General features: G+C 38.4%; 1 non-coding gene across 1 annotated transcript; it reads left to right on the top strand.

Annotated features, from left to right (window-relative positions):
• The first annotated feature begins 6,809 nt into the window (after nucleotides 1-6,809).
• On the top strand, nucleotides 6,810-6,884 carry TRNAI-GAU (transfer RNA isoleucine (anticodon GAU)). The gene has a single exon. It is a non-coding gene; the product is annotated as a tRNA-Ile (tRNA).
• The last annotated feature ends 10,069 nt before the right edge of the window (nucleotides 6,885-16,953 follow it).

The following is a 16,953-nucleotide window of genomic DNA, read 5'->3' as shown; positions in this document are numbered from 1 at the left end:
TAAATCAGCACTATTGTTCTATTACAGTACAATAGTAGAAATACTATTAGGCAATATTATTGATGTCATACTGCAAATAGTCTTAAATTAAAAACAAAATGGGTATACATCCTGATCACAGTAAACAAAGGGAGGAGAGCTATTAAGTCACTGGCCATGCCTCTGGCCACTCATCTGTATACATAAATACACATAAATATATGTAAATAATGTAAAACATACCACTTGCGTTAAGATTTACTATTTAGGTGTTTCTTTGTTCTCTGATTTCAGCTCAATATGGTCATGAATCTGCTTTTCCCTCTATTTACTGAAGTCAGTCAAAGTATGCCTTTTTCAGTTTGAGTCTATTATGCTGTAACACAATAAATATAAACTAATGATATAAACAATATAGTTGAGGCAGTTGGGCTTCCAATAAGACATGGGCCCCCTCCTGCTAAAGCTGAATCTACCATCTTCATGTGGCCCAGACGAAAAAGTTTTGGAGACCAATGATGTCAGCTGAAAATTCCTGTGTTCTGCTAATTGATGCTGCTTTTAATTTGTTTAATATATATATATATATATATATATACATACACACACACACACACACACTTACTGATATGTATTTATTTCTATCTTGTAATCTGCCCTGAGCCCACTTGTGGAGAGGGTGGGATATAAATTTAAATAATAAATAAATAAATAAATAAATAAATAAATAAATAAATAAATAAATAAATAAATAAATAAATAAATAAATAAAGGTAATTCAGGTGTTGACATAAAGACCTGCAACGGCCTGGTTTGCAGCTGCTGCACAGGCACAAAACCACTTTACACAATCTTTGACAACAACCACTGAGGTGATTAGATCAGGAGTTTGCCACATATCTAACTGCAAAAGTCAAGCAATGTAAGCTTTACTGGCAATTTTGTCCAATGTCTTCTAATAGAGTTAAAGTAACTGCTCTTCAAGTGTGCACAGCAGCAGTGCAATCTCAGAATTATCTGGAAAACATAGCTAACAGAAAGAATTTTCTAGGAAGGTGACCAAATTTGTCTGAGGATAGATCTTGATGGGAAACTTCTGAAACTGGGAAGTGAGAAAGAAATAATTATAGGTAGTATACATATCATGTTGAACAGAGAGTTAGAAAGTTTGAGGATCATTGTGGACCAAGCCTCCAGATTTCTACCTGAAGTTGTTTTTATAAATATGTACCATGGTAGTCTATTTCAACCATGCAAACACCACTGACAAAACTCTGAAGCACATTCCTGTATACGCTGTATTTTGTATACAGATGACAGACTCTTGACAACTACCTACTGTGCCTAATTAACACAAGCTAAAGGATTCAGAAGAGCAACATTTTATTTTTTAAATTCTCTATGTTTCCAGACAGTGGACATATACTGTAGAAAGTCAATTTGTTTCTTCAGAAGAAGAATTATTGCTTTACAGACAACCTAGGAATGCAAGGGAAGTTCAATTAATTAGGGAAAGAAAAGTAAGAGGCTGTGTCTGGCATTAGGAAAATTGGCTGTAATGTCTTTGACATACTCACCATTAGGCATTTACGATGAATAAGAACAGAAAGTGTGATCCTCACACCTTGCTGATAACAAATTTTAAATGTCATAAGTTATAAATCTCTCCATTTTTTTCTAGTATTAAAGGAGAAGAGAAGTATTAATGAGCAAACATCTTGGTAGTATTCAGAAACATTTATTATAAGTGTTCAAACTACATCACAATCAATTTCCAAGCAATTCAGAATTGTATAATATAAAATGAGCACTTACAATACTTTTGTGGGTTTTTGGCTGCTTGCTCCCACATAATAAAAGTGTTACTATGCAATTCCTATAAAACAAAATGAAGTATAGATTAAAAAGATAATTGACCCATTTGATGTGACAGATGGAACAAAATGCTTACTGTTCAATAAGGTTTCATATGGATAAATTTTGTTTAGGAAATGAGGTTTCTCAGAAACTCATTGCAGGTTGCATAGGTGACTTGATTCAACTCCTGCATATATATAAGGGTTGCAAGTTGTTTATTTATTTTCCAATCTTTACCCCTTACAGGAATCTGATTGGCTGGTATTTGTGACATCACAGATGACATACATTCCATGTTCAAACAACTTTCAATGAACTTCAATGAATTCAGAAGTGTATAACTCCACTTGGGATTGTACTAGGATACTGCTAGAAGGCAAGCACTTATCGGGTATTTATAAAGAGTTTGAAATGACATAGAAGCACTACTAGCTTCATTAATAAATCCCTTAAAATTGTACTTAACATGTTTATCTAGCAACAGAATCTCACTAGCAAAAGGGGATAATGTAATGGTGTTTTGCTGAACTATAATGCTATGTTTTTCTTTCAGTATGTGATACTTGGTGAGGTCTTTAGATTTTCTTGGAAGTGTCACTTGCCCTGGGCATGTTTTGCTTTTGCTGCAAGGCTCACCTTTTCTTTTGTTGTGATTCCCATATATTTTGAAAGATAGAGTCAACTTGTTACCATCTTGTTAAATGCAAAGACAAGTTGTTTTTGTTGCTATTAATGGATAGCCTCATTCTGGCCAATATCAGGCTCTAGATGATATACAACAAAAGATACACATAAAATCAATAAAACCAGTAATTTAAAACAGTTGCAACCCAATGAACATACTTTATAGTGTGCTGTAATTTTGCTATTCCAGACATTGGGAGTAGTTCCCCCCTTAAATAGTGTGGGGGGAGGAGGGTTCCAGCTCAGCAGCCATCGCTGTCCTCAAACAAAAGCCTGGCAGAACATCTCTGCTTTGCAGGCCCTATGGAATTCTAAAAGATCCCACAGGGCTGTGGTGTCTTCTGGCAGAGAGTTCCACCAGGTTGGGGCCAGGACTGAAAAAATCCTGGCCCTTGTTGAGGACAGCCAGACCTCTTTAGGGCCAGGGATCACCAGTACATTTTGACCAGTAGAGTGTAGTGCTGTTCCAGGGACATAGTGGAGGAGGCAGTCCCGTAGATATGTCGGTCCCAGATCAAGGCCTTAAAGGTCATAACCAAAACCTTGAATCTAACTCAGTACTCAATCGGAAGCCAGTGTAGCTGACTCAGCACAGGTAGAATGTGTGCTGTCCATGGCATTTCCGTCAGGATTCACGCTGCTGCATTCTGGACCCGCTGGATTTTCCAGGTTTAAATCAAGGGTAGGCCAGTGTAGAGTGAGTTACAGTAGTCTAGCCTGGAGGTGACCATCACATGGATTACTGTGGCTAGGTCCGAACATATCTAGGTTCTGTACAATTTAGTGAATTGTACAGAAATTCTTTGACTAAAGCAGTTTTCTGAGTGAACCATCAAAATTCACCTTGAATTTTGCTTTAGATAGAATTCATTGGAAATAATATTTCTTCACTGTACAGAAACAGGGAGCTGAACAGAGGTATATGTGCTTCTGAGAAATAATCACATGTAGGTAGAAATCCACTGTCTTGTTAAAAGGTCCTATGCCATTTGTAGGTCCCACACAATAAATCAGGATGTTAATAATATGCTTCAAACTACTGTGATTTTACAAAAACAGCATAGCATTCACTCAGATCTAAGTTTGATTAAAAATGAGCTGTCTAGATTAAATTGTAGAAATGGCAGGGAACCTTGCATTTGAAAGGAAGCCAACAAAAAACCTTAATGCTAGGGTAAATCATGCAAGGTCTTAACAGGGTTATGACAGTAATGTCAAAAGAAATAGTAATACTTTTAACTGGAGCATGAAATATACCTCTTTAATGAGCAATTATACTCCCATCATTAGCAGTAGCGGCAACCAAGTTCCCTCACTTAACAGTCTTAAAGTGTGGGGAGTAAGTTTTTCTTTCATAATGGAGGCAGAAGACTCTGCAGAAAATCCATGGCAGAAATATTAATCTGGGCAAATGCACTTCTTTTATACACTGAGTTTAGAAAGTGTCTAAATTCCACAGTCTTATTACTAATTGAATTCTGTATTGCTAATCACTAAGTCCCATGAACTACAGGAAGCAGCCTAAGGACAGACATGAGGATCCTTCACAATTGTTAAGTGACCTGCAGTGCCATCCCAAGGAGAATTAAACTTTTCTTAATGCCATTGACTTTGATACACTTAGAAAAGTGTAACTCTGTTTAGAATGCCTGTACTAATCACAGACTCAGGTGGGTATCAATGTTGGTTAGAAATAGCAGAACAAAGTCTGTGTCCAGTGGCATATTTAAGACTTACAAAAATTTATTAAAGGTATAAACTTTAATAAGCATGTCATAGAGGCTAGATTCAGTCTGTGTTCATTGAAGAGATGTTGCCTGTTGTACTTTGAACTGAAACCTCACCAAGGAACATTTCATACTCTGGGTGAAGAGATAAAATTCCATCTCTGACCATGGAAGAGCTGATGCCAGATGTATTGTGAAATAAAGTCTCATTAGCATATATGGTTCACTCTGAGTGAAACTGAGTCATGTGAAGTTGAGTGGAATTATCCCTGATGAAGGAGAATTATCTCAGATGAAGGAGAATATTGTTCCAAAACATGTCTGATATCCAGAATATGTGTTGATATTGTACACTTTATTACATCGTTGGAATTCATATCATTATGGGAGACTGTAACCACTACAATTGTACCAAGAGTAGTGGCTATTCAATAGTGCTTCATGATCACAGGTTTTGGTTTGGTTCATGAACCATCACAAACTTTTAGCTGACAAAATGAATGGGTTGTTTGTGAGGTTTGTGAGATGCTAGAGATGCTAGTGACACCAAATTCAAAGGAGATCTTTGGCTGACTCTGTCTGGAAATATATCCATTCACAGGCCATTATGAACTGCCACAAAGTGCTTTAAAGGTCATGGAAAGTTCATGCTGCTTGACGTGCTATTAACTTGAGTTCACAAACCATGAATCAGCCAACATCCTTGAAAGAGGTACGTTTGTGTCTGCTCTTGAAAAAAAAATCCACAGACCTTGTGGTCCTTGCCAGCTACCACTCAGTATTGAACCTTCTGTTCCTGGGTAAGGTATTTGAGAGAGCAGTGGTTGAGCAGCTCCAGGCTTTCTTGGATTATTCCTCTATCCTGGATCCATTCCAATCTGGCTTCCACCCTAACCTTGGGATGGAGACCATGGTGTCATATCAGGGGTGACTTAGTCTCAACAGGTGAAGAAAGGGTTTGATTATTTAAATGGTATAAAACTTTATAGTTATTCTCCCTTCCCTCCTGCTGGCTCTAAAGAGATTTGCCTTACTTATTGCTGAATATAAAGTTTTGAGACTTCTAGGTTTTTCTTAGACCATATTTCATCTCTTAGTTCTTCCAAACATTTATTGTTCATGTAGGGAGAATATTTCATGTTTTCTTTCTAATAAATGTTAATAAATTTTGGCATCATCACTTCTCCATTTACCAAATAAAACCACTTCTAATTCCTTTCTAATGTGCCACTATATCTTATATTAATTATTGTTGGAAATTTGTATATGTTTGTATGTCCTTTGCAATGTTCCAGTCATTATAGGGTTAACACTGTGCCTGATTCCCTATTGTCTGCATAACCTGAGAAGAAGATACTGACTACTGTCAATCAAGGTCTAGAAGTGGGAAAACTTGTTTTGTCTGTTTTGTCAGTTAGTCAGGTGATTTCCTTTGTTCAGGCAGAGAGGTCAAGGAGGAAGTAGCCTCCATTAAGCACATGATCTTCTAGTGTAAGCATGTAGTTCTATAGTGTTTGTTATTTTCACCTCCCAGTACCATTCCCCTGTAGAAATAAATATGTTTTTGCTTTTTCATGTTAAATGCCTCTCAATGATTATTTGATCCAGTGATCCATTGCACTGTTTGAGATAAAGAAACGGGATTTCAAACAGAAATCCCTAACAAAATTGATAGCAGAGCAGATGGTTCTTGATTTTTGCCATCAAGCTGGTAGCTTAAAGCATGGACTGTTTTTTGAACTCTAGATGAATTTTTTTAATCTGGATCGCCTTTGAGAGCATTTAGGAAACAACAGGCAAAAAACTGCTATGCTGTGCAGACAAGCCTCGATTTTAAAACGACGTCTTTTTTTCTCTTGCCATTACTGAGAGCATTCTAGATTAGATTTAGATATTGGATTTATATCCCACCCTCCACTCCGAAGAGTCTCAGAGCGGCTCACAATCTCCTTTACCTTCCTCCTCCACAACAGACACCCTGTGAGGTCGGTGGGGCTGGAGAGGGCTTTCACAGCAGCTGCCCTTTCAAGGACAACCTCTGCCAGAGATATGACTGACCCAAGGCCATGCTAGCAGGTGCAAGTGGAGGAGTGGGGAATCAAACCCGGTTCTCCCAGATAAGAGTCTGCACACTTCACCGCTGCACCAAACTGGCTCTCCTTCTGACTTAAATGAGCTTTGAATTCAGATTGTCTCGATCTGGAAAGACTGCTACTTTTGTCTAAAAGCCTCAGATGTGCTAGAAAGAGAATTTTTGGAGCTTTTTAACTCTTCTTCTGTGGATTATGTCGGAGACCTTGGAAGAGCCTTGCTACAACCACGCATGCACATTCAGCCGCCTTTTCTCTCCAGTCAGGAAGGAAGAATCTTTAACCCTGCCCTGCCTGATTGCTGTGAAAAATGTTGAACACAGAGAGAGGAGCCACTGGATCATCTGTTTCCACATCTTCAGGAACAGCCACTGCAAATCTTGGTTTTGGTACCATGAGTAACCTACCAGTGATGGGTTTTAGTACCCTGAAGGTAACTAAGAATAATTTCTCATTCTGGATCTCGCTCAGGGGAGGGATGGTGGCTCAGTGGTAGAGCATCTGCTTGATAAGCAGAAGGTCCCAGGTTCAATCCCTGGCATCTCCAAAAAGGGTCCAGGCAAGTAGGCGTGAAAATCTTCAGCTTGAGACCCTGGAGAGCCGCTGCCAGTCTGAGAAGACAATACTGACTTTGATGGACCAAGGGTCTGATTCAGTATAAGGCAGCTTCATATGTTCATATGTCCTAACACAAAGACTTGAGATTTATGGAACTGAATGAGTTGTCTGAAAATCCCCCTGAGAATGAGCAAGAAAAATTTTACTTTTATGTTATAACATGTAGATATTTTCATATAGTTCTTCCATAAGTATTCCCATGACTCCATCTGTATTTCCTTATTTATATTTATCGCCCATTTTATCATTTGTGGTTTAACTACTTCATCTTCCGTAGACCATTTCAATAATAGTTTGTATGTCTTTGAAATCAACTTTTCATTTTCTCCAAACAGCATTCTCTCCAGTTCTGTTTGTTCTTGTCTTATTCCATAGTTCTTGATGTCCTGTTCAAGCAACCTCTTTATTTGTTGCAATTGAAACCAATTATATTTATATTGTATTTCTTCAGCCGATTTTAATTCCACCTTTCTTCCTTGAATTTTTAGAAGTTCTTATATGTTAACCACTTCTCTTCTTTAATATCTTTAATATCTGAATACAATTTTATTACTTCTGTTGGTACGATCCAAAGTGGTTTCCTCTCATCACCATATCTTTTATATTTTGACCAAGTATTTAACAGATTGCTTCTGATATAGTGAGGTGAGAAGAAATCGTCCATCTTATTTTCCCCATAGTATATGTAAGCATGCCATCCAAAGACATTTCCATGTCCTTCTAATGCTAATAATTTTCTGTTTGATAGTGTCATCCATTCCTTAATCCACACCAGGCACACTGCATCATGACACAGTTTTAGATTCAAAAGCAAGATAGAACAATAATTTGGTATATGCTTTCAGCTGCATGGACATTATATGTGTAAATGTGGAAACAAGACAAAATACCAGAAATGTGGGAATGGACTTTGAAAGTCATGCATTGGAGTGAAATGGACAAATTTACAAGAATCTTAAAAGATCTAGAGAAGTTTAAAAGCAATTGGGGAAAGTTTCAAAAATATATGGAAAAACAATGGAACGTTAAAGGACATTTGGTGATCTTTGACAATGGTTAATCTTTAAAGAAACTAAAAATGGATTACAGTTTAAAAAAAAGTAGGATTAGTGGATTATAACTTTTTTGCTTACTTGCTAATGACTACGAACTACCATGAAGATGGATTATAATTATAAATTTGGGGTTTTTTGGAGAAAGATTCTTTAATAGATAGGGTTTATTACCTATAACAAACTAAATTAAATAGTAATAGGGAGATGTCTGTTAAGGGGATAGGCACTGCTGGGGGTCACCAAAAGGGGGGGTGGGGTGGAGAAAATGTTATATATGTGTATTAACATTTAATGACAAGTGATAACATACCATTACAATATATTACATTATAATAAATTGTTTTTTTTTTAAAAAGAAAAAAAGAAAAATCAAATTTTAAATGGCTAGATGGTTTTGAAAAAAACTCTCATTTTAGAATCTCTTGAGGCATATGAAATTCCTGAATTGCACACTCTTAAAACTGCAAAAAAAAAAAATGCTTGAATGCCTTAAAGATAAATATAACAAAACTCCCATAAGCACTATTCATGATTTAAAGGGCAAAATATTTGGTTTTCAAGTGCAAGAAGGGGAGAATGTGACTAAACATCTGAAGGAATTTATGTGCATGCAATCCAGACTATAGGAGCTTGGTGTGACTATTGCAGAAAGAGACTTAATCTCAACTATATTGAAAGCTCAACCCAGTATTTACAAGCCAATTAAGATGATTTTGGGACTGCAAAAGGATTTGAGTTTGGAATGCCTGTTAAATGCTATAAAGGAGGAAGCAGCCTCCAGATCTGAGGACAAGGACACTGAACTGTCTGATTTGATGTCTGCTTTAAGCCTGAAACCACAGTATAGGAATAAGTCAAGAAGATATATAATATGCCATAGATGTGGGCAAAAGGGCCATATCTCAAGATATTGTAATAATTGTGATGCTGCTGCTGAACAAAGGAATAGCAATTCTAAAGCACATGTTTCAAATGAGGGAACACCAGTGCCATCTCATGGCCATAGAAATAATAGCAGCCAGAAATTTTTAAAGCAGAAATTTTCCAAGCCGCATGGCCCAGGTGGGAACAAAGAAAGGAACAGAGAAAGTACTATGCATGTTAATAATGTGAATTTTATTGGTGAAAGAGGAAGATTTTTGGTTGAGAGTGGATCTTCTATGCATATTTGTCGATATAAAGGCAAGTTTTCAGAGTTGGATGAAAATCAGAGACTTGAAATGATAGGTGCCAACCAGAAACCCTTACAAGTTCTTGATGTGGGTGAGATCAAAATAAAATTGCTTACCACTGATGAAGATTTAATGCCAGCAAGACTGAAAAATGTAGCTTATGCACCTGAATTAATTGAGACTTTACTTTCAAGCCAAGTGCTTATAAGAAATAATTATGCTGTATATCTTGATAAAGGAGATGATGGTGAAAGTATTCAGAAGAATTCTGGAATTAATTTGAAACTGGATGAAAGAAATGGAGCTCATTATATTATGGACTTAAGTGAAAGGTCAGATGCTGATGTTGTGGAAAAGACTGTTTGCTAGACTGAAGGCAGAAAGTGTGACCATAGGAGATGTGTTTATGCTTGGCATGTAAAGTTAGCACACAGAAGCATGCAGTGTTGTGAAGTTGCTAAAGGATTGTGGACTTGATCTTGTGCACTGTGATAAATCCAAGGAAAGATGTGGTGTTTGTCTGAGAGCAAAAGGAACTGCACCTTGCTTCAGTAGAAAAAGCAGTGTGCCTAATGAAAGGTTTTTGGAAACAATATTCAGTAATGTTGTTGGGCCTATAAAAGCTTTGATTGGGAGAAATAAATTTTTCTCAGTATTCACAGAGGCAAAGACAAAATATAGCACTGTCTATATGCTCAAATCAAAGGATGAGACTCTTGATAAATTTAAAGAATATGTTGCCATGGTTAAAAACAGATTTGGGCATGCACCTCAAAGCTTGCTGACAGATGGAGGTGGTGAATATTGCAATAATGAGTTTAACCAATTTCTGAAAGCAGAAGGGATTGAACACAAAGTGACTGTCCGATACACTCCACAGCAGAATGGGAGTGCAGAAAGACTTAATCGTGTGTTACAGGAAATGACCAGAGCAATGCTCATGCATTCTGGATTACCTAAAGGCCTGTGGACTGAAGCTGTAAATATAGCAGTGTATATCCACAATAGAATATCTTCAAAAGTAACAGGAATTACTTCGTTCCAGGCTTGGTTTGGCAAGAAGCCAGGACTTAAGGAAATTAAAACTTTTGGAGCAAAAGCCTAAGCATATGTTCCTAGAGAAAATAGAGGGAAGCTTGATGCAAGGACTGAGATTGGATTCATAGTAGGATATCCCTCAGTGGGAAAAGGCTACAGAATCCATGATCCAAAGCTGAATAAGACCAAACATTGTAATGTTGTGTTTGTGGATGACAGCAATTTGCCTAAAGCACCCTGTGTACCTGAATCTGATCCTAAAGTTACTGATGATGCTTCTGAAGATTGGTATAGTTCGCCTAAAGCACCCTGTGTATCTGAATCTGATCCTGAAGTTACTGGTGATGCTTCTGAAGATTGGTATAGTTCGGGGTGGGGATCAGTGGCTCTCCAGATGTTTTTTGCCTACAACTCCCATCAGCCCTAGCCAGCATGGCCAATGACTGGGGCTGATTGGTATAGTTTGGGGTGGGGAACAGTGGTTCCCCAGATGTTTTTTTGCCTACAACTCCCATCAGCCCTAGTCAGCATGGCCAATGACTGGGGCTGATTGGTATAGTTCAGGGTGGGGAACAGTGGCTCTCCAGATGTTTTTTGCCTACAACTCCCATTAGCCCTAGCCAGCAGGGCCAATGACTGGGGCTGATGGTAGTTGTAGGCAAAAAACATCTGGAGAGCCACTGTTCCCCACCCCTGGTATAGTTGGTTACCTGTAGTGACCACCGGTGAACCGGCAGGTCTACCTTCTGAAGACTACTGAACCAGAGGGGAAATGGGAACCGCACCGCAGGGAGCGACAGAACCTCCACTCATTTTAAGACGATCAGAAAGGAGCACAAAAGGGCAACCACCACAAAAATATGGATACTGTGACACTGTGAGATCTATAGAGACTATGAAACCTAAAGAGGAACCCAAGAGCTGGAAACAAGTATGTGATTTACCCAATGAAGAAAAGGAGAAATGGATTCAAGCAATGGAGCAAGAGATACTACCCATTTATGAAAAAGATGTATGGACTCTTACAAAGCTACCTGCAGAAAGAAAGCCTGTTAGATGCAAATAGGTCTACAAAATAAAGTACAAAGATGATGGAACTATAGACTTGTACAAAGCAAGGCTGGTAGCCAAAGGATATGCACAAGAATTTGGAACTGATTATTCAGAGACTTTTGCACCAGTTATCAATAGTGCTACACTTAAAACTCTACTGAGTGTGGCATTATCTAGAGATATGCTTGTAGAGCACCTAGACATTAAGATAGCATTTCTTAATGGTGAGCTATCAGAGGAAATCTATATGGAAATACCTGAAGGTTTTCAAGTCCCTGACAAAGGGAACTGTGTTTTCAAACTCAACAAAGGACTGTATGGTTTGAAACAAGCCACAAAAAGTTGGTATGACAAAATAACTAGACTACTACAGAAACAAGGATTTGAGCAAACAATTCTAGTTCAGCTGTCATTCAAATTATTTTGTTGAGGTCCTGGTTAGGCAAAATGAAGACTTTGCATTCAACATGTTCAGCTACTGAACATACAGTTTTAAATAACCACATTCACTTGTGTGGGTTAATATGGCTCATACATTTACTGTTTACTATGCAGCAACTTACAGTCATTTTTGCAGGTGTACAAGGCCATGCTTAGGTCAGGTAACTGAATATTAAGCTCTGTATAGTAAACTATAACTCCCATGAGTCTGTGTGACAATGTGCAATAATGTCTACACAGCCATATAAATCAGAAGCGATTAATACTGATGTGTCTCTGATACATTCAAACAAATAAGGGTTTAAAAATTGTTGCTATGTATATGTGACTGGCTTTTTATTAATTTTTTTTATTTAAAGAATTGGTGGTAGAGTGTTAAGGCTTTAAAATTGTTGCTATGTATATATGACTGCCTCTTTTATGAATTCTTTATGGTTGCTGTGAGGGGATTAATACAACTGTCTGAAAATGGACTTGAGTTGTTCACTAGCAACAGAACATTGAACTTTAGTCCTAATTGACTTGGTAAGTATTTGTTGTCCAAGCTTTGTTGACCTTGGGGACTTCAGTTTTCATGCTGAGACTCCCTTAACTGCGCAGGACTTAATGGACACCATGACAATAATGGTACTGTTCCAGAACATTCTGATACCAATAATAATAATAATAATAATAATAATAATAATAATAATAATAATAAATTTTAATTTATATCCCGCCCTCCCCGCCGAAGCAGGCTCAGGGCGGCTTACAAGACATAGGCCCTTTTCACACTTACCAGTGGAAGCCGGAAGGGAGTCGGTATTGTGCCACCTTGCAGTAATCCGAGACAGGGATGGGAGTTTTCAGACGCATGTTTTTTTCCCCAGTAGGGTTCCATGATTGAAGCAAGCCATTTCACACTGTTCTGCTTTTATCTCGCTTCCACCAACGCCAGCCGTTTTCGCCTGCTGGCGCGTGATCTCCGGCTTTTTTTTTTTTTTTGGAACGTCAGGCAAAGATCGCTATAGCGCTATAGTGTCGTATCACAACAGCACCACCATAGAGATGGCTAGGCTCCATTGAGATAAGTTACAAAGTTTCAGCGGCGGCGATCTATGGTGATGCTGTTGTGATATGTCACTATAGCGCTATAGCGATTTTAGCCAACGTTCCCCCCCCCACAAAAAGCCGGAGAATGCGTGCCGGCGGGCGAAAAAGGGCGCGAAAACTGCTCCCGGGTTAGATACTGGACATTTCACACAGCGCCCCATAGCGATTTCAACCCGGAAGGAGGGGTTGAAAAGTGGAAGAAGCTGCTCTTTGTTAGTAACGACTCAGGCATGCCTCACTACCGGGACAGCCGCAGGACTGTGTGAAAAGGTGAGAGTATTCCAGTAGCAGCCAGTTACTGAATCGGGTCTGTCTGAAATGCCAACAGAAACCCGTTACTGTTCAGTAACTGACCAGCTGCCATACCGGAATACTTAGGCTGTGTGAAAAAGATCATAGTACTTTGTACAATGATACAACAATAAAATTCAAAACAATAGCAGTTAAAATACAATTACATATAAAACAACATTTAAGTTAATAATTTAGTTTAAGTTAAGTTTAAAACCACAATATAACATCATATGGTGCTCTCCTGATTGATAAACTTGGAAGGGGTTGAAGTTTGCTTAATTGCCCAGCTAAGAGTGTCAAGTGGAATATCCCTGCTCCCTCCCTCGAGGTTCACACCAGCTAAGATTTTAAATAGCACAGGAGGAAAGACACCGACAGCAGCTGCTTTGCATAAACAAAGCATAGTGTTGAAGGTGAGCTTGCAAAGCATATAACCCAAACTGCTGAGGCTGAGAAAGAAGACTGCAATAGGTGTAAATAACGCAAACTGAGTAGATTTGCTTGCCAACCTTTTTGCATAGCTTATGCCGCTTGAGGAAGTCATGCAAGCGGGGAGAAGAGTTGCGTGTGGCCCTCAAGAGCCACTTGCAGTCACTGGAAATCCTGTTCACTTCTCCTCCTCAGGGCCAGATGCTGCATTCAATGCGCCACACACCTTCTTTGCTTTCACATAAGACTTGTGTCCTCTACCAAGTTCAGGTTACAGCTGTCTGAAGCCCTGACTGCCTCTTTCATTGCTTTGAGAAGCAACTAACTTACTCAGGTTTTGTCGCAAGATAAAGATGGAGGACCTTGGAACCTATGCATACAATGAGTTATACATGCGATTTTTGTCTGGCAAGAAATATATCATTTAGTAATGGGGGGATTTTCTATTCTGCCCTTCTCATGGACCATCTATTACCTAAAATAAATTCCAATAGGTAGCCGTGTTGGTCTGAAGCAACAGAACAAAGTAAGATCTGATGAAATGTGCATGTACATGAAAGGTTATACCTAGAACTAAACTTTGGTGGTCTTAAAGGTGCCACTGGACTCAAACTTTGAACCATTACCTGGTTAGATTTAGACTCATGGACACTTGGAACCTCTGCAAGGACAATTAGGATGGTCTACCCCATGAGGCTGATGGATCCAGAAGGGATCCTGATGTTTCTTGAGGATCTTCTGATCAGCAAGGTTGGTGCTCATGTTGCAGTCCTAGTTGACCTATGGAATACAAAAATGACCTGGGTTGTGGACATGATTGCCCTTGAGCACCTTCTCACCTTCCATGAAGGCTGAAATGCCCCTTGGTTTACTGAGGAGCTTTGAATTTTGAAGCCACTGGGCAGACAGAGTACAAGTAGAGAAAAACTCAAAGCAAATGTGACCAAACATAGGCAAGAGCACATTATCATGCCCAGTCTGTGGCAGTGATGATAGCAAAGTGAGCTTAGTTTTCTACTGTTGTTGCATCTTCACAGTGCCATTCAGCAAAGCTTTTCTGGATTGTGAAGAATTTATCCTACAGTGATCCATATTCTGATCACATAGAGGTATGTTATGTGCTCTGCTTGGGGCTAACTTTGAAAACAGTTCAGAAACTTCATTTGGTCCAAAATGTTGCCAGGTTACTGTCAACAGCTGTTTACAGTAATTATGATGAAATAATAATCCCTTGATGAAAGATCTGCACCAGTTAGTCATTTGTTTCCAGGGCCAAATCAAAGTCCTGATTCTTAGGCCAGTGTACCTGAAGGACCATCTTCTGCCTTACTATCCACCTCAGCAGTTAACATCTGCCTCTCAAGCCTTGCTATCTGTATCCCTGCTTTCAGTGCTGAGGCAGGTGGCAACAAAAGACATGGCATTTTCTGTAGTCGCACCTTTGCTATTGAACATATTCCCCCTTTAGGCTCATCTGGTGCCTTCTTTACTTTGGTTTAGGCACCAGGCTAAAACACATATTTTGACCCAGGCTTTTAATAATGGATTTTATTTTACAACCTTTTTTATGCTTCTATGGATTTTTAATGCTGATTATATCTAGTAGCTTGTGCTTTAATGTTGTGGTTTTTAATAAGTGTTCTCAAGCAGGATTCTGAAGAGGCACAATATAAATATAAATAAATAAATAAATATGGCATGAGACAATTGTTTTCCCTTTAACATTCCTAATACATCACTGATTACAAAATCACATGAGAAAATATGATTTGGAAAATAACAAATAATGGATATAGTAGACAGGTATTTTTTCCAAATGCCATCATTCCTTGAACCTCTGCTGGTTGACTATGTGATCCACCAGTTCACAACATTCCTATGAATACAGCTCCAAGAGTGATCAGGATGGTTTTGGTGTCCAAGAAAAGTATGGTATGAACTAGCCTTTACAGAAAATCTCTTTATATCCCTGTTGATTGGGAATTTTCTGTAATAATATCCAGGACCTCTGCAATTCTATCTTTTGAACTGCTTCGCCAGCCTAGGTTCCAGAAGTATTATGTCAAAACTAAAAAGAATGGAAAGGCAATTTGCTCAATTCAGAATTGTCTTAGTTATTATGAACTTTCTTGAGCAGTGTCCAGAAAAAGTTCTTCTGTTTCCTAGGTTTCTGTCATAGCTTGTTAGGCTGGCACCTACAACTAATGTGCCATATGCCTTATTTACCTTATTATATCCCCTGTGTGGATTCCCCTTCCTAGCAGAAACTATGACACAGAACCATATGAGATTTGACATTCAAGAATTTTAACATAAGAACTTACCATAAAAGGAATTCTGCACATGTGCCTGAAAACAGTTGACATTTTACAGCAATGAATGAAAGTAAGGAATTTATACTTATGTACATGTGCCTGGACATCAGACAGCTTTGGACTCTTCATCCTTTAATTGCTAAACAGAAGAAATTTGGAAGAAAAATGGTGCTTGATTTGCAATACAGCCAAACATTATGACATGAATAACTTTTAGTCTGAAAGGGTTAATTACAAACTTTGTGACATCAGAGCATTTATATAACTGTCCATTTTCCAGTGCAGTGTTAGGTGATCTTTCAATACACTTAAGTGCACCTATGCCTGTTGGGTTTGGACATATGTGCTTAATTATTGCTATTAATAATTATAATACATTTGGATCAACTGGAAGCCTGTAGGCTACATTCTGTCCCAGCCTGATTTTTCCCAGATCCACACAATGTCTTTCTACACCATAATGGCACAGTCCTTATTTTGCCCTCCTTTTTATTATTTATTTATTTGATTGATTGATTTCTTGTCTGCCCTTCCCACGAGAGGGCTCAGGGCAGGTTACAACATTAATCATACACCAAGCTCTTCAAGCTTCTAACTTAGCAGAAGCAATCTCATCTCCCCCCTCATAAAAGAAGGCAAATCGAAGTGATAAAGGGTTCCACAAGGCAGACTCCTAATATGTTTATTTATGTAAAAAAATTATATGATACCTCTTCAGAGACCTAATCTGTCATGTGGGTTGGTGGGAGACAAGAACCTCACACCACTTCTAAACTCCTCCTCTGGGAAATTAGATGTCATTGGAGCTCTCTTGTGAACTATTCAGTATAGTCTGTGGAGCAAGAGAAAGTCTAATGCTCAGATTCAAGGACTATTTTTAACTTTTAAAATTATATACAAATTCCCTTTCACTGGAATCATAGTTTGATTGCAAACTGTGATCCCCAAACATGTAAAAATACATTTTTATTAAATGTTTTAAATTGAATTGCAAATTACTTTGGACATACAAGTGCTTGTGGTTGGTATTATGAGACAGTATTTTGCACTGTCTGGGGTATGGTGTAACCATCTGTGCAAATCTGGTGACATTTTAAAGCAGTTGATGA

This window comes from Heteronotia binoei, chromosome 3, assembly GCF_032191835.1.
Source record: "Heteronotia binoei isolate CCM8104 ecotype False Entrance Well chromosome 3, APGP_CSIRO_Hbin_v1, whole genome shotgun sequence".
NCBI classification, from domain to species: Eukaryota; Metazoa; Chordata; class Lepidosauria; order Squamata; family Gekkonidae; genus Heteronotia; species Heteronotia binoei.
This window is presented reverse-complemented; position numbering and strand designations above follow the sequence as displayed.